This window comes from Otolemur garnettii, unplaced genomic scaffold (genome assembly GCF_000181295.1).
Source record: "Otolemur garnettii isolate 467f Iridium unplaced genomic scaffold, OtoGar3 scaffold00230, whole genome shotgun sequence".
Taxonomy (NCBI): Eukaryota; Metazoa; Chordata; class Mammalia; order Primates; family Galagidae; genus Otolemur; species Otolemur garnettii.
In genome coordinates this window covers 340,994-365,647 of record NW_003852625.1, presented here as the reverse complement: position 1 = coordinate 365,647, position 24,654 = coordinate 340,994, and positions in this window count along the sequence as shown.

Genomic DNA, 24,654 nt, shown 5'->3' with positions numbered 1-24,654 from the left:
AGACAGAAATTCAGATAGTAGACAGTTTTAGAACCCCAGTAGGACTCAATCCAAACAAAGCAGCTCCTAGACACAGTGAAATTAACTTGGCTAAGTCAATATGGAAAAGAAAATCCAATATGGGAAAGAAAAGCAGCCAGGTATAAGAAAAGTCTCACTTACCAAGGGAAAAAATATCAGAATGACAGCAGACCTTTCAGCTGAAACTTTTCAAGTCAGAAGAGGGTGATTATTGGACTATAACATTCTGAAAAAAAAAAATAAAAACAGTTTGCAGCCCAGGATCCTATAACTTGCTAACCTGAATTTAATTTGTGATGGAGAAATCAAATATTTTACTGACATGCAAATGTTGAGGAAATTTGCTATGACTAGACTAGCAATACAGGAAGTACTCAGAACCATTCTTCATTCTTCATCCTGACCAGCACAATGGTCCGTCAGCAAAGAAACATATCCAGAAATTAAAGAACAAAATCTATCTTCTACAATGGTACAAAGGATAAAACTAAGCATTGGACCTCCACAAAACAAGAGGAACAATACTCCATCATACCTATCAATTCTCTCAATAAATATGAATGGCCTGAATTCCCCAGTGAAGAGGCACAGGCTGGCTTACTGGATACAAAAGCTCAAACCCAATATCTATTGTCTCTGAGAAATATAGCTAAACTCTAAGAAAAAAAAAGGTTGAGAGTGAAAGGATAGAATCCATAATCCAGGCAAATGGAAATCAGAAAAAGCAGGAGTTGCATTCTTATTTGCAGATACAATTGGATTTAAACCAACAAAAATAAGAAAAGACAAGAATGAACAGTATTTATCTGGTCAAGGAAAACATACAACATGAAGAGATTTTAATCATTAACATTTATATATTCAACCTAAATGCTCTTAGATACACACAAAAAAAGCTCCTTATAATCTGAACAATATATTTTTCAGCTCCATAATAGTAGGAGATTTCAAAACTCCTCTGATAGAACTGGACAGACCCTCCAAATGGAAACTAAACAAAGAAGTAATGGACTTAAACACTACTGTAGAACAAATAGACTTAAGAGACATATACGGAACTTTTCATCCTAATAAAACTGAGTATACATCCTTATCATCAGTTCATGGATCATCCTGCAAGGTTGATCATATCATCGGGCACAAACAAAATCTCAGCAAACTTAAAAGAAGAGAAATCATTCCTTGTATCTTCTTGGACCGTCACAGAATAAAAGTTGAACTCAACACCAAGAGAAATCTTCATACCCACAAAAAGTCATGGAAACTAAATAACCTTATACTGAATGACAGCTAGGTTAAGGATGAGATTAAGAAAAAAATCATCAGATTTCTTGAACAAAACAATAATGAAGCCCATAACCTATCAAAACCTGTGGGAATATGCAAAGGCAGTACTAAAAGGCAAAATTATAGCATTAGATGCCTTCACCCAGAAAACAGAAAGAGAACAAGTCAACAACCTAATGGACCATCTCAAGCAATTGGAAAAGGAAGAAAAATCCAACCCTAAACCCATCAGAAGAAAAGAAATAAGCAAAATTGAGCAGAAATAAATGAAATTAAGAACACAAGAATCATTCAGAAGAGCAACAAAACAAAAAGTTGGTTCTTTGAAAAGATTAATAAAATCAACAAACCTTTCACCAAACTAATCAGAAACAGAAAAATGATATCTCTAATTACCTCAATCAGAAAAATAAAAGGAGAACTAATAATAGATACCGCAGAAATAGCAAAGATCATCAATGATTACTACAGAAGGCTGCATGCCCAGAAATTTGTAAATATAGAGGAAAGAGATCAATACCTGGAAGCATCCCACCTTCCTAAACTCAACCAGAAATAATTACAAATTTTGAATAGACCTATATCAAGCTCTGAAATTGCATCAACAATACAAAATCTTCCAACAAAGAAAAGCCCTGGACCAGATGGTTTCACACGAGAATTCTACCATACCTTCAAAGAGGAAATAGTACCTACATTGCATAACCTATTCCAAAATATAGAGAAGGAATAAATCCTCCCCAACATGTTTTACAAAGCAAATATCACCCTGATTCCAAAACCAGGAAAGGACACAACAAAAGAGGAAAATTATAGGCCAATACCATTAATGAATAGCAATGCAAAAATAGTAAGACCCTAGCAAAAACAATACAGTGACACGTGAAAAAAATTATACATCATGATCAAGTCAGTTTTATCCCAAAGATGCAAGATTGGTTTAATATACATAAATCCATATATGTAATTCACTACATAAATAAAATACAAAACAAAGACCCAATGATTCTCTCAATTGATGCAGAGAATGCCTTTGACAAAATTCAGCATCTTTTTCTGACAAGAACACTTAAGAAAATAGAAATAGGTTGGATATTTCTTAAACTGATAGAGGCCATCTACAACAAACACACAGCCAATATCATACTGAATAGAGTAAAACCGAAAGCATTTCCACTTAGAACTGGAACGAAAAAAGGATGCCCATTATTGCCACTATTATTTGACATAGTACTAGGAATCTTAGTCATTGTGATCTGGCAAGAGAAGGAAATAAAGGATATTCAAAAGGAGAAAGAGGAGGTCAAACTCTAACTCTTCATTGATGGCATGATCTTATACAGGTGTCCTCAAACTACGGCCCACAGGGTATTTTTGCCACCCCTGCCTGTCCTGCTTAGCAGCCAACTCATCCCGGGGCCCACAGTCCAGCCCTCCAACAGTCTGAGGGACAGTGAACTGGCCCCCTGTTTAAAAAGTTTGAGGACCACTGATCTTATACTTGGGAAACCACAGGGACTCAACTACAAAGTATTTAGAAGTGATGAAGAAATATAGTATCCTCTCAGTGTATAAAATCAATGTCCACAAATCAGTAGACTTCATATATGCCAATCAGAAAAAAAAAAGCTGAGAATAAAATCAAAGACACAATACCTGTCATAGTATCTCTAAAGAAGATGAAATATCTGGGAATATACCTAACAAAGGATGTGAAGGATCTCTATAAAGAGAACAATGAAACCCAGAGAAAAGAAATAGCAGAAGACATTTAACAAATGGAAGAACATACCATGTTTGTGGCTGGGAAGAATCAACATTGTGAAAATGTATATACTACCCAAAGGAATCTTCAGATTTAATGTAGTCCCCATCAAAGTACTAACTTCATACTTTGAAGAACTTAAAAAAATAGTATTTTGTTTCATATGGAACCAGAAAAAAACTCAAATAGTCAATAAAATTTTAAGAAATAAAAACAAATCTGGAGGCATCACATTACCAGACTTCAGGCTATAGTAAAAGTCTACAATGATCAAGACAGCATGGTACTGGCTCAAAAATGAAGATATAGATCAATGGAATAGAATAGAGAACCTACAGATAAGCCCAGCCATGTATTGATAAACCAAACCAAAGCACGCACTGGTGAAAAGAATCGCTATTTAATAAATGGTGGTGGGAGAACTGCTTAGCTACATGTAGAAGACTGAAATTGGACTCATACATCTCACTATTGACAAAAATTGACTATTGCTGAATAAAAGATTTAAATTTAAGACACAAAACATTAAAAATTGGGGAAGAAAGTGTCGAGAAAATGCTTGACAAAATCAGCCTCGGAAGAGATTTCATGATAATACCCCTCTGGCAATAGCAGCAACATCATAAACAAAAACATAAAATAAAATAAATGGGACAGGATCAAGCTAAAAAGCCTCTGCACAGCTAAGGTGGGCCAATATTAAAATAAACAGACAGCCTTCAGAATGGGAGAAGATATTTGCATGCTGTGAATCTGACAAAGGACTGATAACTAGAATCTAGAGAGTATAGAAAACTCAAATTAATCAACAAGAAAACAGCACACAATCCCATTTATAAGTGGACAAGAGATTTGAACAGAAACTTCTCTGAAGATGACAGATGAATAGCCAACAAACACATAAAAATGGTTATTGTCAGCAATTATCAAAGAAATGCAAATGAAAACCACTCTGAGATATCACCTAATCACAGTAAGATTAGCCCACATCACAAAATCCTGAACCTACAGATGCCAGCATGAATTTGGAGAGAAGGGAACACTTTTGCACTGTTGGTGGGATTGCAAACTAATACAATCTCTATGGAAAGAAGAATAGAGAATTTGCAAAGACCTAAGGGTTGATCTCCCATTTGACACTGCAATACCATACTGGGTCTCTACCCAGAAGAACAAAAATAATTTTACCTTAAAGACATTTGCAACAGAATGTTCACTGCTACTGAATTCACAATTGCCAAGACATGGAATAAACCCAAGTATCTGCCAAACCATGAATGGATTAACAAACTGTAGTGTACCATGGAGTACTATTCAACCATAAAAAAAAGATGGAGACTTCACATAGTTTATGTTTACCTGGATGGAGTTGAAACACATTCTTCTTAGTAAAGTATCTCAAAAATGGAAAAAAAAAATATATCCAATGTATTAAATACTAGTATGAAACCAATATATAAACAACTACAAGCACACATGAAAGAAAAACACAAGTATAGTCTGGTGAGGAGAAGGGGAGAGGAGCATAAGGGGGAGAGGAAGAAGGGAAAGTGATTGGCAGGATCTCACCTAATGTACACAATGTGAAGGTTTTCAGCATGCCCCCTGGGTATAACGCCCAGCTACAACTTTAACTTTACCATAGAAATGAAAGCAGCATAACCTAAACATTTGTACCCTTATATTAATCTGAAGTAAAAAAATAAATAAAAAAAGAATACTAGACTCATAATTATGGAAAAAGTTTTAAATATGTTCGATTTATCCAGTACATTTTATTGAAAATTGAAGAAATGGTTTGATTTAAAAGAAAGGATATCCAACTATGTGTGGAGATTAAATTGATTGAGAAATCTGTTCAGCTCTTTAGTAGTGCATATAACATATCACCCAATTTATTGGTGGCAAATTCTGTAGAGTGTAATCAGTAAGATTAGAGAAGAATGGACTGAGAGCCCTTTCCCAGAGAGTGAAATTATCCCTGCTAATGTCTTGCTTTTGGATAATGAAACGTAAATAATCCAATTTTGTAGCCTTTGGGGTAATCAAGTGACAAGCACATACAATTGCTCAATAAATATTTAACATTTCATGAACGTAGATATAGAAGGCAATTTCCAGGCTTTTGATAATTAACCCAAAGGGGAAAATACATCCATAGAGATTTTAATGAAAATACGGTTTTCCTAATAATGTACAGATAGTTAATCCAATTCTAACCAATCGTAATTCTAGATTTTATTAGAGTTGATGGGTTTTCCTTTCATGGAATGTTTTTTAACCTAAAATCTTTTTAAAGAAAATTTAAATTTGAAGTAATGGTAATCTAGGTAATTTGGACTAAACCTCCTGCTGAGGATAACCACAGTAGCTGATTAAAAAACAAAAGTCATCTTCTTAGAACTGTTTGTGACCTAACAACACTGCAGAGAATTACTGCGTTAGGATTTGGGATAGTATGGAAAAATTGCAGATGGATGGAAATAAGGAGCCATTTTTCTCTTACGGCAGGATTGTTAAACTATGATGTACAAGTTCAGTCTATCTTCTGTTTTTGTAAATAAACTTTTATTGTAACACAGCTACACCCATTCGTTTAGTTATTGCACTTGGCTGTTTTCCTACTTGAACCACAGAGTTAAGTAGGTACAACAGAGATTTTATGACCTACAAAGCTTAAAATATTTACTCATTGAACATTTGGGTGTTGAGTGAATCCAGAGCAGGCAATTGAGAGTCTTAGATGCTGAGTTGTACTGTGAATGACTTTCAGGTTTATAGAGATAAGATTTGGAGTCTTATCACTCACCAGTGGATAGATAGGCCATCTTCTTTCCTAAAATTAGATTAAGGTGATCTCAATCCACAGGTGCTAATAGGCATTCAGCGGAAGCAAATATATATCTTTCTGGTAGATGATTATGTCTGCAAACAATTGTACAAATACAATGCAGAGCCAAAAATTTAAAATAATCATGTGCAAAAGAAGACAAGGCTACCTGAACAAAAATCAGCGGAACAACAAACAATAGAAACAGACTAAAATGGTCTCCAGAGACATACTTTAAAATCTATCCAAGTGATGTAGTATTAGTGAAAATTCTTCATATTTCCAATTAATTGAATTTCTTTCAAAAATTTTTTTTTAACCACCTAGTGGAATGGTTGACAAATGGCTAGGAAGAGGAAACAGTGCATTCTTCAATGTATTTTAATACATTGAATCATTGTCTATGTTATATCAATTCAACTGACTCTGTTCTACTTCTGTATTCTCAGAGGCATGGAAGGTACGTACTTTATCAAATTAATGTGAGCCAAGGGGGTTGTTTCCTCTAATCTATTTATTGAAGCACCGTCAAGTATCCTGTCTCTAAATGAGAAAGACTCTTTGCGCTTCCAATGGCTGATCTATTAGCTCAGGTTTCTGATGGGCCAATAAGATCAATCATTGAGTTTAGGTAGACAATCAAAAACGATCTTTGGTTCACACCAAATAAAATGCAGCTATGGGAAGCTAAAATGCTAGTGGAAGTTGAAAAATAAAGAAAATTTCGAACAGAAACATCATATTGGCTTGACAAGAAAGAAATGGGATTATCTAAAAATCACATAGTGTAAAGACTAAATTGTTTTAAAGTGGTTCAAACTACCTCTAAATTTATCAGAGGGAAGTGAAAAGAGACAAGTATAGCTCTGAAAAGATACTTATAGTAATAACTTGCCATAGTGGGGTGCGAGGCAGTTGTTAGCCTAAGCCTTAGGTGCCAAGCAGGGTGAGTCTATCAGACTTATGTCAAAGTAATGCTGCCCCTGACTAAGGGAAACATTTTGCAAGCATGAGGCATATCATCATAAATTTTCTGCATTTTATGTGTTTTGTCTCTCATTTGGCACATCAATAGCTCTGACCTTTTAAAGTCATCCTTTACTGAGCCAGAGAAATGAAATACCCGTCAAATCTTCGAGGAGGAATGGAGAGGAAAGCAAATGTTTTGCAGAGGTAGCCTCTTCTTTCTCTGACAACAGGTATTCTATTTTAGCCTTACTAAACAACTTAGGCCAATTTTTAAGCCTGTAAACTGGAGGCAGTTGCAAAGTATTGTCCTTTTCTTTCCACTGATACATATTGCTTTCTAGATCCCTCCAATATTATGTTTATGTTGAAGACTTTACATACTTAAAAAGGATGTGTAATCTAAAAATGGAAATTAATTGTTATATTTTCAATTGCTTAATTCATCTCAAACTAATACTTGAAGGTCTTGATAGTGTGGTCCTGACCTACATTTTTAAAACATCCCTCACTATTTTTGTATCTTTTTCTAAAAATGAGCTTTGTCTTACTTCTCCCTGAAGACACATCTAAGTTATCCTTATTATTGACTTAGATGGTCATTTCTTTATGTTTTAACTGATCCTTTTGCTTTACACTTGGAATGGTAAGTACTATGATCATTCTGGTATTGCCTTGTTGATAATATCGCTCTAATGTACCTTGATCTTTGTGTTTCAGTGAATATTCTGGCTAACGTTTACCCTTGTAGTAGTCCCTCTGCCTTATAATGAAGAGAACATCTTATCCTTAACATAGATATGACTGTCAATATGAGAGACACAGAGGATAGTGTCTTAAGTGTTTGGTTTCTAGGAAGCTGCCCAGGTTCAAATCCCAGTACTAGGATTTATCAGCTATGTGACTTCAGGCAATTTATTTTAATAAGTTGCTGGGGAGTTGGATTGTTTTCAGTTTGGGGCCGTCATGGCAAAAAAAAAAAAAAATCAATTTTGAACATTTGCATAAAACCTTGATTTCCATTTACTTTTTTAATTGACAAATAATAATTATATACTTATGATATAAAATATAATGTTTTGATATGTATTAATTGTGAAATAGCTAAATCTAGCCATTTAATACATATATTATCTCACTTACATTTTTGTGGTGAAAATGCTTGAAATCTACTTACTCTCCTAGCAATTTTCAAGTGTACAATGTATTGCTATTAATTACATAGTATAGTCATCACAATTTACAATACATCTCTTGAACTTATTCCTCTTATCTTACCGAAAGTTTGTGTCCTTTGACCAACATCTCCCAATCCTACCAACCCCAACTTCTAGTAACCTGGTAACCATCATTTTACTCTCTTTTTCTATGAGTTCAATTCTTTTAGATTCCATACATAAGTGAGATGATATGGTATTTGCCTTTGCATATTTGGTTTATTTCATTTAGCCTAATGCACTCCTGCTTCATCCATGTTGTTGCAAATGACAGTATTTCCTTCCTTTCTTATTGCTTAATAGTATTCCACTATATGCATGTGTATATATATACATATATACATATCATATTTTCATTATGTTAAGTAAAATAAGCCAGGCACAGACAGACAGCTATCACATGATCTCACTGACATGTAGAATCTAAAAGAATCGAACTCATAGAAGTAGAGAGTAAACGATGTTTACCAGGGACTGGGATGAAGTGTGGGGAGATATTAGACAGAGGATATAAAATTTCCGTTACGTAGGTGGAATAAGCCTAAGAAATCTCTTGTACAACGTGGTGACTATAGTTAGTAAATATATAGTGTATTCTTGAAAACTGATGAGAGCAAAAAATGTGTGTGAAGTAATACATGTTAATTAGCTCAGTTTAGCCATTTCACAATGTACAGTTGACCTTTGAACAACATGACTTTGAACTTCGTGAGCACTTATATGCGGCTTTTGTTAAAACCAAACATGGATTGAAACTACAGTATTTGAGGAGATGTGAAATCTGCATATACAAAGGGCTGCTAACTGTTTGTATGCCCAGGTTCCATAGGGCTGACTGCAGGACTTGGGTATGCATAAATTTGGTTATATGTGGGCAGTCCTGGAACAAATCCCCATGTATACTGAGGGACAACTCTATACATATTTCAAAATGTCATATACGTGATGTTTTAATGTGGTAAATTTATACAATTTTTATTTGTCAATTAAAACAGTTTTTAAGTGCTTCAAAAAATGCGTGAAGTAAAATATCCATACTCAATATCATACTAGGTAGTAAAAGACTGAAAGTGTTCCCCTAAGATTAAGAACAAGACAAAGATGCTTATTTTTACTTCTATTCAACATTGTACTGGAAGTTCTAACCAGTGCAATTAGGCATGAAAAAAATAAAATGCATTTAAATGTAAAAAAAAGAGGTAATTATCTCTATTCATAGATTGCATGGTCCTATTTATAGAAAATTCTAAAGCATCCACAAAAACTATTAGTGCTAATAAATGCATATAGCAAACTTGCAGGATACAAGCTGAATGTGCAAAACTCAGTTTTGTTTTTATATATTAGCAATGAATAATCTTAAAAAGAAATTAAGAAAATTCCAAGTGTAATAGCATCCAAATGTTTAAAGTACATAAAAATAAATTTAACTAAGGAGGGAAAACATATATATACACCGAAATCCACAAAACATTGCTTAAAGTAATTAAAGCAGATCTAAATAAATGGGAAGACATTCCATTTACATAGTTTGGAAAACCAAATGTTATTGTCATGGCAGCACTTTTTTATGTTTTTTCTTCTTTTTCTTTCTTTTTTTCTTTCCCTCAGTATTAAAAGCTTGTGACGGCAGTACTTCTTAAAGTGCTCTACAGATTCAGTATAACTAATAACTATGAAAAACGATGACCTTTTTGCAAAAATGGATATGCTGGTCTGAAAATTCATGTGGAATTGCCAATGACTCTGAATAGCCAAGTTAATCTTGAAAAAGCACAAAGTTGGAAGACTCAGAGAACTCACATGTCCCAATTTCATAGCATACTCCTAAGGTCTGAGAACTAAACCAATGTGGTACTGGCATCAAGACAGATTTACAGAACTATGGAGTAGAACTGAGAGTCTATAAATATATAAATGATTGATTAAATTTTTGACAAGGGTATCAAGGCCATTCAATAGGGAAAGAAAAGTCCTTTTGACAAATAGTGCTGGGACAACTACATAGCTACATGCAAAATAATGAATTTTAGCCCCTACCTCATGCCGTACACAAAACTAAACTTAAAATGGATTAGCCACCTACATTTAAGAGTTTACACTGTATAATTCTTGGAAGAATACATATTGATCAGTCTTCTTGACCTTGAATTTGGTAGTGGTTTCCTAGATAGGATACCAAAACCTCACCAACCAAAAAAAAAAAAAAAAAAGGGTATTCTGAACTTCATTAAAATTAAACTTTTTTTGCATCAAATCACACTATAAAGAGAGTGAAAAGACAATCTACAGGATAGCAGAAAATGTTTGCAAATCATATATCTCATCTGAATCTAATATTCAGAATATATGATATGTTATACATATATATATATTCCATATATAGATAGAACATATTATATGTACCCCATATATAGAAAAAATATATATGTGTGTGTATGTATATATATTTCAGAGACAATATGTTACTACAAATGACTAACAAGTAAATGGGAAAATGCTCAGAATTACTAGTCATTAGGAAAATGTAAATAAATGTAAACCACAATGAGATAGCACTTCCTATGCACTAGAATGACTACAATCAAAAATATAGAAAATAACAAATGTTGCTGAGGAGCTAGACCGAGAAATTGGCATTTTCACAAATGACTAGTGGGAACATAAAATCATGCCACTCCTAGAGAAACAGTCTGTGGTTTCCTTAAAAAGCTATATGAAATTGTCACAGAACCCAGCAATTATGTATACCCAAAGAATTTAAGACAGATGTTTAAACCAATATTTGCCCCCAAATTTATATAGCTGCACTACTCATAACAGCCCAAAGGTGGAAAAAACCCAAATGCCCAACAACTGATGAATGGATAAGCAGAATGTGGTACATTCATACAATGGAATATCACTCACCTATAAAAAGGAATAAAGTACTGATACTTGTTATAACAGGGATGAACCATGAAAATACTGTGCTGAGCGAAAGAAGCTAGAAATAAAAGGACATATATTGTATGTATGATTTTTGTGAAAAATCCGGAATAAGCAAATTCTTAAAAACAGAAAGTAGATGAGTAGTAGTCAGGAGCTGGGGAAGTGAATAAATGGAGAATCACTATTTAATGGATATAAGGTTTCCTTTTCAGGTGATGAAAATGTTTTTGAACTAGTGATGATGGCTACAATATTATGAATTTTCTAAATTCCACTGCATTGCATACTTTAAAATGGTTTAAATGGTAATGTGTATTTTACTATAATAATAAAAGAGAAGAAAGCAAAAAGAGTCCATTTTACCTGACGTGCTTATATTCTTTACATATTTGTATTCCAGATCTTATGTGTATTTACTGATATGTAAGGTTGATCCCATGCAAGGTAATCTTCCATTACTGAAAATGGAACGTGATTATACCATTATAATCTGAATGGTACCCCTTGAATGTTCCTAGACTTCAAGTGCTCATTCTGCCTCTCATTGGAGCACATTTGTTGGTTCTGGGAAAATCCTCCACTGAGGGTCTGTTATGATAGTTACGGGTTATGCATGATACTTATCTTCACTGACTCCTTAAGACTGCTTTTCAATATGTTACCAGAATTCTTTCTGCAATAGGTCCTTGGTCTTGGGGATTCGAAGAATGAATCCACGGACCACAGATCAGTGGTAAGATAGGATTTATTAGACAGAAAGGAATGAAGAAGTAATAAAAAGCACCAAAGCTACTGACAGAAGGAAAGAACCAAGTGGGAAGTCCCCACGGGTCTTTTGTCCAGGGGGTATAAGGTCTTGAGAATTACATTTGGCCAGGACTTGGTAGATGAGAATACCTTTTCAATATTAATGAGTGTATTAACTATGAATGAATTCCACCCCTCCAAAATGGCAGGGCATTCCCTTCAGAAGAGGGCTCGCAAATTACCTGAAATTTCCCAGGCCCAGGAAATTGTGGTCCCCAGACCAGCTCTGAAAAGAGGAACCCTATATCCATTCAAATTCAAGATTCTGGCTTAAAACTTATTGGTTGTGGCCACCAAAGGTGCTGTCGGTATTCTCTCTTTCTTTCTCTCTCTCTTTTCATTTTTGTTGCAATTTGTTCAGGTCTGGGTTCGAACTTGCCACCCTCAGTATATGGGGCCGACACCCCACTCACTAAACCACAGAAGAATCCATTTCAAGACATCTCAGTTTAGTTTTCTCCTAGTACATCCATAACTGTTCCCTGATGCTTGTATACATCTTTGCCCCATCATTGGTGGACACGAAGTTCACTGTGAACATTTCCCCCTTGTCTCTCTCCACTTTGAAGCCATAGGCTGAAACTTTCATGCCTTTAGTCTTTATTCAAAAATAACTTTTTTGCCTTCCCTTATATGACTTGGCAATGGGTGCTTTGTATTGGCAGCCCATTTTTTAAATATCTTATGATTATTTCACAATATCTGAGTATGGTATACCACTGTACTTTAGCATGTTAGACTACTTGACTCCTCTTTTGTTGTCCTCTTAACTTTTAAGTCTTTGCCAAAACTCTGAACCCACAGGAAAAGTCACATTTAACGTACTACTTTGGTAATAGATATCCTTCCTTGATATTTTGTTTCTCCCCAAATTTGTCTTTTTTATGTGTATCCATTTTAACTTTTGCTCAGCTTCTCTTACCTTGCATTTTTATAATCATTCTTCTCCTTAGCAAATTAAGAAACTTCCCTGAGACCAGGCACAGTGGCTAATACCTATAGTCTCAGCTTTTTGGAAAGCAGACAGGAAGGATCACTTGAGGCCAGGAGTTTGAGACCAACCTGGGCAACATATCTAGACCTGTCTCTACAAAAAAAAAAAAAAAAGTTTTAAAATTAGCCAGGTAGGGTGGCACATGCCTGTAGTCTGAGCTACTCAAGAGGCCAAAATGGGAGGTTCATTGACCCCGGGAATTCAAGGCTACAGTGAGCTACCCTCACTCCACTGCACTCGAGCCTGGGTGGTAGAGTGAAGGAAAAAAGATTTCCTTAAGAATCACCACTCTTAATGAAATACAAAGTGTTGTAGATAACAAATTTCCCTTAGGTATATTATTTTTCTCTAACAATTCTGCTCCATGGGGATTTCTTATAATTAGAAAATACCAATGTTTGGGGAAAGTATCCCAAAGAAGGCTATTCCTTTAGAAACAATATATCCATTTTTTTAAAAGTCCAGACTTCACCACGGTACAATACATACAAATAACAACACTGCACTCATACCCCCTACATCTATTGAAATAACAAAAAAGAAAGAAATCCCTCTACTTATTTGTGTTCCAAGAAAAGCCATCCCTTTTCTCCATAGTGTAAGACTCACTGTCCACTTTTTAAGACTTACAAAAGACTCTCAGGTAAGTCACTGGTTTACCCGTGACAAGGCCAAACACTGACTTTTGCCCTTTTTCCTAAACCTGCTAATAAACCCAGACAATGCCTTAAGACTCCCCAATCTCACTTGAATGCTCAAGTGAGATTAGAACTTTGAAACTAGCTAGATATATCAAGAAACATTTCCTGTTGAGCTGACTGCTAGAGACTTTTCAGATTACAAAAACAAGACCAACTGTTAGCCATTTCTCCTTGTCTTCTCCTCCCTTCAATATTCCAAGGCAAAACCATCTTGCCTGTGCAGTGATGGTCTGATCTTCAAGACTGGGATGTCCTCCCTATTGCAATAGCCTGAATAAAACCAATCCTTCTAAACAAAACAAAACAACCCCCCGTAACATGTCTAATTTTCTCTGGCATTTGCCTGTGTTCAGTTTGAAAGTACCCTATCTGACAAATAAAACAGCTGACAAATGTATCATATGTGCTATAAAATAATTGTGGCCTTTTCACAAACTGTTGCCTTCCTAGGAGCAAAGTTAATTTGCAGTATTCGAAAGTCTTTATCTCGCTTTTCTTCTACTATCCCCTTATGCCAAATTAATTTAGAAAGTTCCTTAAGCACTGTTTTTGGCTTTTTGCTTTGGAGAAGAATCAGAATAAGAAGTAACAATGTGATTTATTTCGTGCGGCCCAGAAAACTCACTAACAGAAGACAGCATGGAGTCTTCTGTCATCCCCAGTAAATACCACCATCCAACTTAAATTATGTTACCTGTGAAACTTGAATAATAACCAAATATTGTCTGGGAATTCTTTGCAACTATTTTCTAAATATAAAAAAAGGTACAGCTTAATTTGTTTCAAAATATATATACACAATGATTAAGGTAATATTCTGTAATCATGTACATTGTTACAATGTAATTTATGTACATTATTACAATGTAATTGAAATAAATAGTGAAAGCTCTAACATTAGAAAACCTGTACAGTGCATACTCACATTTACTGGAAATAGGAATAAAGGCTCACAGTAAATCTGCCTCTCACCATACACACATTTAGACCAGGTACAAGAAGGGGGAAAAAGTAGCAGTAATTCAGTTTAAAGTGACTTAGAGTGCCTTAGGCATTTTGGCGATTTTTAAAACAGTCCGTCAAATAAAGCTTTAAGCAGCATGCTTAGAATCTACAATAAGCTTTAGTTTTCCTCAAAGATTTTTGAGGATTCCTTTCACCACTCATGAATTGCTATACAACACACGGATAACATGCAAGACAAATCAACATCTTTCATAGCATCATGAAGAATTAGATGTCGTTTTACCTAGGGGGTGGGAGGTGTCGAGATAATCGTATCTAAAGCACCCATACCTTATGATACATCGAGATTATCTGAGGGTCTTTTTAAAATTTAGATGCCTACGCCCATCCTTGATCATTATGATTCATTTTGGTCAGCCTGGAGGGCAGAGGTTAGATGGGGACACCACTACTTTAGTACAAACACTTTATTTTAGATTGTGATACAACAGACCTGTGGCATGGGGAGGTCACGGTAGTAATGTTCACACTCCTAACTGTGATTCCTTGGCCTGTATTTCTCAATCTTTTTGATACTATGTCTTTCTGAAAATCATTTCAAGGTGAAACTATAATGTAATAATCATTAACATTTCCAAATAAACACTGTGAAGACAAATCAATGTGAGAGGAAAAATTGTTTGGATATTAAAAATATTTTTCTTTCAGAAACATGAAGGAGACTATGTAGGCTTTTTCTTGTCACAAACTGCTGTACTACATAATAGGCAAGGTTACTTTCAAGATAAAGCCTGCTGCTACCTGCTTATCTCTCCCTTTCTCCTAAAAAAAAAAAAAAAAAGAAAAAAAAAGAAAACATACAGGGGTATGTTAATTATATTTCTCAGTTTATTGTATATATTCAACATTGGCCCATTGGAATCCTTTTTCATGTTGTTTTGTTTATTTATTCTCTTTTTATCTCCACTAATAATTCTCACCGTCAACCATTGTTTAAATTATATCTTTTCCGAGCATGAGTTTGACTATCATTTAACGTTGTACGTGATGCTAAAAAAACATTCATTCTGAATTAACTTTATAAACTTACAAAGTTACCTTTCTGCCTTATAGTGGATGCTTTTAAGGTTGTGTTCCAGATAATGCTCACTGCTTCTAGGTAACGAGACTTTTTAAAAGATATTTTTTTTTCTGTTGAATATGTCGTTAACTTGGATATTATGATCTTGAAACATATACAACGTATAGTAGGTATTAAGCAGAGATCTATTTCATTTATTTCAATTTAGTGAGCCAGTTTTCCCAATGGCATCTATTAAAACATTCTATCCTTTCTCCATTGGTTTAGTGTTCTTGTTATCGTCCACATTGACACTCACATACAAACACACACACACACACACATATAGCCCTCATATTAGTCTGCTTCTGGATGTTCAATTCTTTCCCCTCGGTATATTTTCCCCTTTGGTGGATCACACGGAGGTTCTTTTGTTACTGGTGTTTTAAAATATGTATTAATATTGGGTAATACATGTTTTTCTACATGAGTCTTAATTTTTAAGATTGAGATGAAGGTCTTTCTCATATAAATTTTGTTTTAAATTGATCATATGCATCAAAAAAAAAAAAAACTCCAACTGAAAGTTTGAAAGGAGGCTCGGCGTCTGTGGCTCAAGCGGCTAAGGTGCCAGCCACATACACCTAAGGTGGCGGGTTCGAATCCAGCCTGGGCCCACCAAACAACAATAATGGCTGCAACGAAAAATAGCCAGGCATTGTGGCAGGCGCCTGTGGTCCCAGCTACTTGGGAGGCTGAGGCGGGAGACTTGCTGAGCCAGGGAGTTGGAGGTTGCTGTGAGCAGTGAAGCCATGGCACTCTACCCAGGGGCTCAGCTTGAGGCTCTGTCTCAAAAAATAAATAAATAAATAAAAGTTTGAAAGGGATTTCCTTGAATTTGTAGATCAACTTATAGATATTATGATCATTATAATATAAATCATCCCATCTAAGAATGTGAAATACTTCTTACTATTTAAATCATTTTCTATAGCCTTTATTATGGTTATAAAATTTGCATCACAGAAGTGTTTTATACTTTTATTTAATTCCTAGATACTTTACTGTTTATTGTTATTGTAAACATCATTTTAAAATTATGCTTTCTAGTTGCTTATCTCTAGTATAAAACTGCTATTGATTTTGTGGGCTGCTGTTAAAAGTGCCAATTTTTTTCATACACTATTTATTCTAACAGTTCCTTATCAATCCTGTGTTCTTTTCAGATTTATTTCTACAATGCACGAACATTCCTTTTCTGAAGGGGGATGGTATGCTCATTACCCATCAATGTTTCTCCTTTCTAGAGCAGAACATTATATTTGTAGAGATTTTATTTATTAATTCTTCAAATACATTTGCTGACTAGTTATTGTGCTGGAGAAAGTGAAGAAGATACAATGTTGTGTATGCCCAACATTATTGCTCCTCTAAAGGCGCATACAGCCCAGTGGGGGAATCAGAGAATCAGGTAAGCAATTGCAATAAAGTCGGTTTTACTATCGCAGTGAAAGTAAGAGTGTGTTAATGGCATATTACAAGGGCAAGTAATCCAGTTTATGTAATCTGAGAAGGATTCTTTAAGGCAGTGTTTCAACTAATATAGGAAGGTAGAATAATTATTATTCATCCAAAAATGCAGGGTAAAAGTGTCCCATGCAATAAAAACTTCTGAGAGCAAAGAGATTATGAAATTTATAGTAACTGAATGAATTTCTCATGGCAGTGGTAAAAGGGTATTTAAACAATGAAACTGATGTGATAAGAAGGGGCCTGATCATTGCCTAGTGCCTACTAAGGATTTTTATTTTGAGGAAAACAGAGAGCAAAGAATTGGGATGATTACATTTATAATTTAAATTTGGAATTATTCCCATTTAGAGGCAAAGTAAATAAAGGTGAGCCTATAGCAACTCCTCTTTCTGCAACAACCTCTCAGGAAGGTGAAGATCCTGGTGTTTTGCCTAGGCGCATGTAACAAAATGACTAAACAATTGGGAAAGAAATGTTATATCACAAAATAGGATGAATGGATACAGGATGTTTCCAGGTAGAGCGAATTCAGCAGCTTAACAAATTCCTGTTCTATGTTAGCTCCTCTGCAATTACACTGTTTTTTCTTCTTTTAATTTACAAGATGGGTGAAGTTAACAAAACATTGTTCAAAGGAAGAGAGTTTCTCCTCATGAGTGTATTTTTTCACCAAAGAAGAAAAGCATTTGAGAAATTGCCCTGGGGACATCACCTTCTATCTCATGGGCTAGAGTTGGCTTGTATGCCCATTCACAGAATGACCAGTCAAGACGTGGCCACGATTACTTAAACCAATCATACCTAAACCCTAGGGACCAGGGAGGGAAGTGGGGAAACCACTCAATATGAACAAATCAGAACTTTTATCAGCAATAAAGAAAGGATTTGGGGTAGATGACCAATAGTGTCTGCTATATTGAGGCCAAAAAGACCTTATGTAGTCTAGCCCATGTCTATTGTTCTGTCCTCATGATCTGCCCTCACTTATTATTCTGAGTGTGTTACCATTCAAACAAATTATCTGAGTTAAGAATGGGAAACTCAAGGTAGACTGTTTCATCATTCCCTTCCCACAACTCCTCTCTATAACAATCTCTCTCATATTCTCTCTCACCTAACATCTCCCATTAGCAGGGTGCTTTGTGTATCTCAATGCCTTTTTTATGATACCGCATTTGATTATTCTTACACAAGATCTGAAAGGTAGGCAGAGAAACCTAGGGAGGTCAAGTGACTATCCAAAATCATCCAAATGCCTCCTGGATCAAAAATTATTTTGCACAAATGTGACTCATCAGGCATTGGTTTATAAATTCTTTCAACTTACCATCTACTATTAACTGTGATCATACTCTCATTTCTTTCAGTTGAGAGACACTGTACAAGATAATAACAGGGTATGATTTGGATGAAAGAGCTGAAGGAAAACTGTAAAAGGAGACTGAATTGAGTTGTGAGGGAAATATAAGCCAAATCATGCCTGAATCTCAGGGCTCTGGCAGTAGGAAAGCTGAGCCCACAGTTCAGTTAAGCCAGCTATTTGCATAAACCTCAGCAGGAAACTCCAGAATGGCTGTGCACCTGCTCCAAAATATTGGCAAATGGAGTTCTTCTGAAACAGGCAAACCAGGGTGCATTGGAATTGGGCTTCAGAGGATCACTCATGCCTAGTAGCTTGCAGGATAGTGGCAATAAGCCCAGATGTTCTGCGTACTGTGTTGCCTGTATTGTACTGGATGGCTGTGGACACTGACGCTGACATTAAAATATCCATTGTAAAATCCACTTTTGTTATTTAAGTTATCACACTCAAAAGCGAACTTTAAAATCATATCCCCTTTCTAACCAAAACCTAACTAAAATCAAGTATTAAAATGACCATTATCTTTTATCATGAATTATGTATTTTATTTACCTGCCTATTTCTTGAAGCATCACAGTGGGCTTACAGGATCATACCAGAAAAGTCATTTTAATTCAAACCCGTCATCTGAAAGAAAATAATTTCCTTCATTTAAATGTCTCCACTTAAAGGTTTATGTCTAAATGTTTGTGCAAAGGTTTTTTTTTTTTTTAATTTTATGCTTTCCATGTAGAAAATGATTTTTGCTGTTTTATTTTTTTCATCTAAATGAGAGCATGACTAATAGAATATTTGTGGGGCTATAATTGAGCATAATCAGAAAGATACAATTAGTCCCATGAATCTTATGTCCAGCTTCTTATGTGCTCACCATTGTGTGGCTCTGTACCTCCCTCGAGCCTCATCCCCAAACCCCACTTTCATCTCTACACATAAGGTCTACATTACATTAATATTTCAGTCAAATGGTACCTTACTGTTTCCTTTACCATTGGAGAAAATGTTTGGAATTCTTTTTCTTTTTTTAAATGGCAGAGAACTTTAAAATAAAATCCAATTATTTGAAGACTTATATTTTAAAATGTGAAATATTCCAAAGAAAAATATTCTATGGAACAGAATAGTCTATAAACAGACCCATTGTTGGGTTCTACTATGCACTATCTGTTTGATCTTGGGCAAGCTATTAAATGGCTGTAAATGTCAGCTTAATCAGTAAAATGAAAATACTAATACCTCCCTAAAAGGGTTCAGTGATTGAATCCTAATGAAGCATTTATCATAATTATGGACCTATTGTGTGTCAGAATCATTGTTTACCCCGCTTATTATAAACAGAGAACAAGAAACTCAGCAGTCACAAAAGAAAAAGGTAAAAGTTACACATAGGCTGGGGAAATGTTCATATCATACTGAATCAAAAAAGAGGTTCAAAACAATTCGTACAAAGTAATTCCATTCTTTTCATCAACTGAAATAAATTCTGCAAAGTAAAAAGAAAAAAAGACCAATATATGTGAGCTGGTAAACGTAAATCTCCCATGACAAAGAGCCCCAACCCACTAACTTACCCCAGACAGATGCATTACAGATTTGCTGAAGCATTTTGTAACATATTTGCCAAATATTACAATGCATTAATATAATATATATTAATATAATAATAATTAATATAATTAATCTTGCATAAGCATTTTATGCAATTTACCAATCAATAAGAAAGACCAAAACCTCAGTAGAATAAGAGGCAGAGGGTATGAACAGGTAATTTATATAAAGGAAAGTAGAAATGACTAACATGACAAATTGTTGAAACCTTATTGGCAAATAATGACTCTCTTAAATCCTGAATTATAGAGGAGGGAATGTGACTTCACTCTTGTTTTTGTAGTGGGCTAAATGGTGTCCCTTCACCAAAGACACAAACATGTCCTAATACCTAGAACCTGTGTGAATATCACTCTCTATGGCAGAAGTGATTATTACTTTATATGACAAGAGATGTGATTAACTTAAGGATCTTATCCTGGATTATCCAAGTGGATCCTAAATGTGATTACATTTCCATTTATGAGCAAGGCAGAGGGAGTTTTGACACACAGAGGAAGAGCATGTGAACAAGAAACTAGAGATTAGAATAATGCAGCCATACGCCTGAAAATACCAAAGAGTGCCTACAGTCATCAGATATGGAAAGGGTTCTCCCTTAGAGCCACAGGAAATGTGGGCAACACTTCCAACATTATGATTTCAGATTTCTGGCCTCCAGAACTGTGAGAGAATAAATTTCTGTTATTGTGGGCCACGAAGTTTGTCAAAATTTGCTATTGCAGCCCTAGGAAACTAGTACATTAATATTTGGCTTATCTAATCTGATCAGAGCAATAGAAAGAATCAGCAGGTTCCTTAAGTGCAACAAAATGGATTTCTCTTTTCCTCAGTATGACCCATCTAAAAACAATCCTCTTGGTTTAAAAAAATTAAAGATTGATAATATCTGTGTTAGTAAAATATGAGGCAAAAATCTGTCTCATACTCCTCATGGGAGTGTAAATTAGCACAGTCTTTTAGGAGAATAATCATTAGTGTCTATTAAATTTGAAAGTGTTGGCTGGGCGTAGTGGCTCGCGACTATAATCCTAGCACTCTGGGAGGCCAAGGCAAATGGATTGCGTGAGCTCAGGAGTTCGAGCAAGAGCGAGAACCCATCTCTAAAAAAATATAGCCAGGCATTGTGTTGGGCGCCTGTAGTCCCAGCTACCAGGGAGACTGAGACAAGAGAATCACTTTGAGCCCAAGAGTTTGATGTTGTTGTGAGCTATGATGCCACAGCACTCTACCAAGGGTGACAAATGACACTGTCTCAAACAAAAAAGAAAAGAAAGTGTGCACAGCAATTCTATTGGCACGTATTAACAATAAGGCACTTATAAGAATATTCATTAAAACATTATTTGATAGAGAAGAACAAAATGTATTTACCTAAAAGTCTAGCAATAGGAAAATAAATCAAGTATCCGTTTCTTCTTCAGAGAAACATATGAATCAACATAGCTCAAAGATAGATTGAAGATGCAATCTAGTAGTTTCAGATACCTCTTTGGATCCTTGATTTAATATTTGCTGCCATTAATTAAAAAAAAGGAATATAAAAAGTGAGCAGTATTGAAATTAGGGTGGGGATTGATTTAATTTTGAATTTTTGAGTTTAGGTGCAAATACATATCCAGGTGTAAGTGTATGGTAGGCAGTTGGGTATGCAGAAATGAAGCTCAAAGAAAAGATGCAGACAAAAGATCTACTCTGAGTTATGAAAGTCGAAATCATGGGAATAAAACATCACCAGCTTTCTACCACAATCCCACAATCTCCAAAACTACTTCTGTCACCATCCATAGTTAAGTTCAACATCCTTGGAATACTGCAGAGTGTCCTCAAGGTCTCCCCTAAAGTCTCCATACATAGGGAAAATGACAAATTGCAACTAAATGTACCTTTATTTATAAAATACTCATTACAAAATTTTGCTGAACATTTACAAAATATTCTCTACATGTCGCCACCTCTTTGTAAATTTTGGAGGGGGCCAACAAGTAGAGAATATTTTGTAAAAATTTTGTAATGAGTAGAAGTTTGTAAATAAAGGTACATTTAGCTACAATTTCCCATTTTTCTTCTTGTCTGGTGACTTGAAGGGAAGACTTTGGGGATGCTTTGTAGTTATTCTTATTTCTGTTCTTGCACTATAATTATCTGCAAAACCTTTTTAAAAGCACTATGCCAATGCATTCACAATCTCTTTAGGTGAGACTTGGGCATTGCTTCTGTGTTTTAATTTCCTCAGGTGATTCCAATGTGTAGCCAAGTGTGGAGCAACTTTTGTAGAACTCTTTGGTCTCAGTTGCTTGATACCCTTTCATCCAATATGCTGGTCCTCCAATCTATCTTAACCACATACTCCACAACCCTTATACCCTCAACCCTTCCATTATCCAAAATTGTGCGGTTTCCATTTTCTTTTTTTTCTTTTCTTTTTTTATTAAATCATAGCTGTGTACATTAAGGCATTCATGGGGTACAATGTGCTGGCTTTATATACAATTTGATATATTTTCATCAAACTGATTAACATAGCCTTCACAGTTATTTTCTTAGCTATTGTGGTAAGACATTTATATTTTACCCCTAGTAAATTTCACATGCACCCTTGTAAGATGCACTGTTGGTGTGGTCCCACCAATTACCCTCCCTCCATCCACCCTTCCCCCTTCCTTCCCCTCCCTCTCCCCTTTTCCCTTCTTCTTGGGCTATAATTGGGTTATAGCTTTCATAAGAAAGCAATAAATTGGTTTCATAGTAGGGATGAATATATCGGATACTTTTTCTTCCATTCTTGAGATACTTTGCTAAGAAGAATATGTTACAGCTCCATCCATGTAAACATGTAAGAGGTAAAGCCTCCATCTTTCTTTAAGGCTGCATAATATTCCATGGTGTACATAGACCACAATTTATTAATCCATTCATGGATCGATGGGCACTTGGGCTTCTTCCATGACTTAGCAATTATGAATTGGGCTGCAATAAACATTCTGGTACAAATATCTTTGCTGTAGTGTGATTTTTCGTCTTTTGGATATATACCTAGTAGAGAAATTGTAGGATTGAATGGCAGGTCTATTTTTAGATCTCTTAGTGTTCTCCAAACATCTTTCCAAAAGGAACGTATTAGTTTGCATTCCCACCAGCAGTGTAGAAGTGTTCCCTTTTCTCCACATCCACGCCAACATCTCTGGTTTGGGGATTTTGTGATATGGGGTAATCTTACTGTAGTTAGATGATACCTCAAACTCTCTTCGATTTGCATTTCTCTGATGATAAGGATAATGAGCATTTTTTATAGGTCTGTAGGCCATGTGCCTGTCTTCTTCAGAGATGTTTCTCTTCAAGTCCCTTGCCCACCCTAAGATGGGATCACTTGTTCTTTTCTTGCTAATAGGTTTGAGTTCTCTATGGATTCTGGTTATTAAACCTTTGTCAGAGACATAACCTGCAAATATCTTCTTCCATTGTGAGGGCTGTCTGCTTGCTTTACTTACTGTGTTCTTGGCTGTGCAGAAGGTTTTTAGTTTTATCAGGTCTCAGTAGTGTATTTTTGATGTTGCTTCAATAGTCTAGGGGGTCTTTCTCATAAAATACTCACCCAGGCAGATATCTTCAAGATTTTTCCCTGCACTTTCTTCTAGCATTTTTATAGTTTCATGTCTTACGTTTAAATCTTTAATCCAGTGAGAGTCTATCTTAGTTAATGGTGAAAGGTGTGGGCCCAGTTTCAGTCTTCTACAGGCTGCCAGCCAGTTCACCCAGCACCATTTGTTAAACGTGGAATCTTTTCCCCACTGAAAGTTTTTAATTGGCTTGTCAAAGATCAAAGAATGGTAAGTAGCAGGGTTCATTTTTTGGTTCTCTATTCTGTTCCATATACCTACCTCTGTATTTGTGCCCAAACCATGCTGTTTTGATCACTATCAATTTATAGTATAGTCTGAGGTCTGGTAGCATAATTCCTCCTGTTTTGTTTTTATTTCTGATTAGTGTCTTGGCTATTCAAATTAAAAAACAAAAACCATATGATTCTCTAAATTGATGCAGAAAAAGCTTTTGATAAGATCCAGCATCCTTTAAAGATCAGAACACTGAAGAAAATTTGTATGGAAGGACATTTCTTAAACTGATAGAGGCCATCTACAGCAAACCCACAGCCAATATTGTATTGAATGGAGTTAAATTGAAATCATTTCCACTCAGATCAGGAACCAGGCACGATTGCCCATTGTCTCCACTGCTTTTTAACATTGTAATTGAAGTCTTAGCCATTGCAATTAGGGAAGAAAAGGCAATGAAGGGTACCCATATAGGGCCAGAGGAGATCAAACTTTCACTCTTTACAGATGATATGATTGTATATCTGGAAAACACTGGGGATTCTACTACAAAACTTTTAGAAGTGTTTAAGGAATATAGCAGTGTCTCAGATTACAAAATCAACACTCATAAATCTGTAGCCTTTATATATACCAACAATAGTCAAGCTGAAAAAACAGTCAAGGACTCTATTCCAGTCACAGTAGGGCCAAAGAACATGAAATATTTGGGAGTTTACCTAACAAAGTATGTGAAAGATCTCTATAAAGAGAACTATGAAACTCTAAG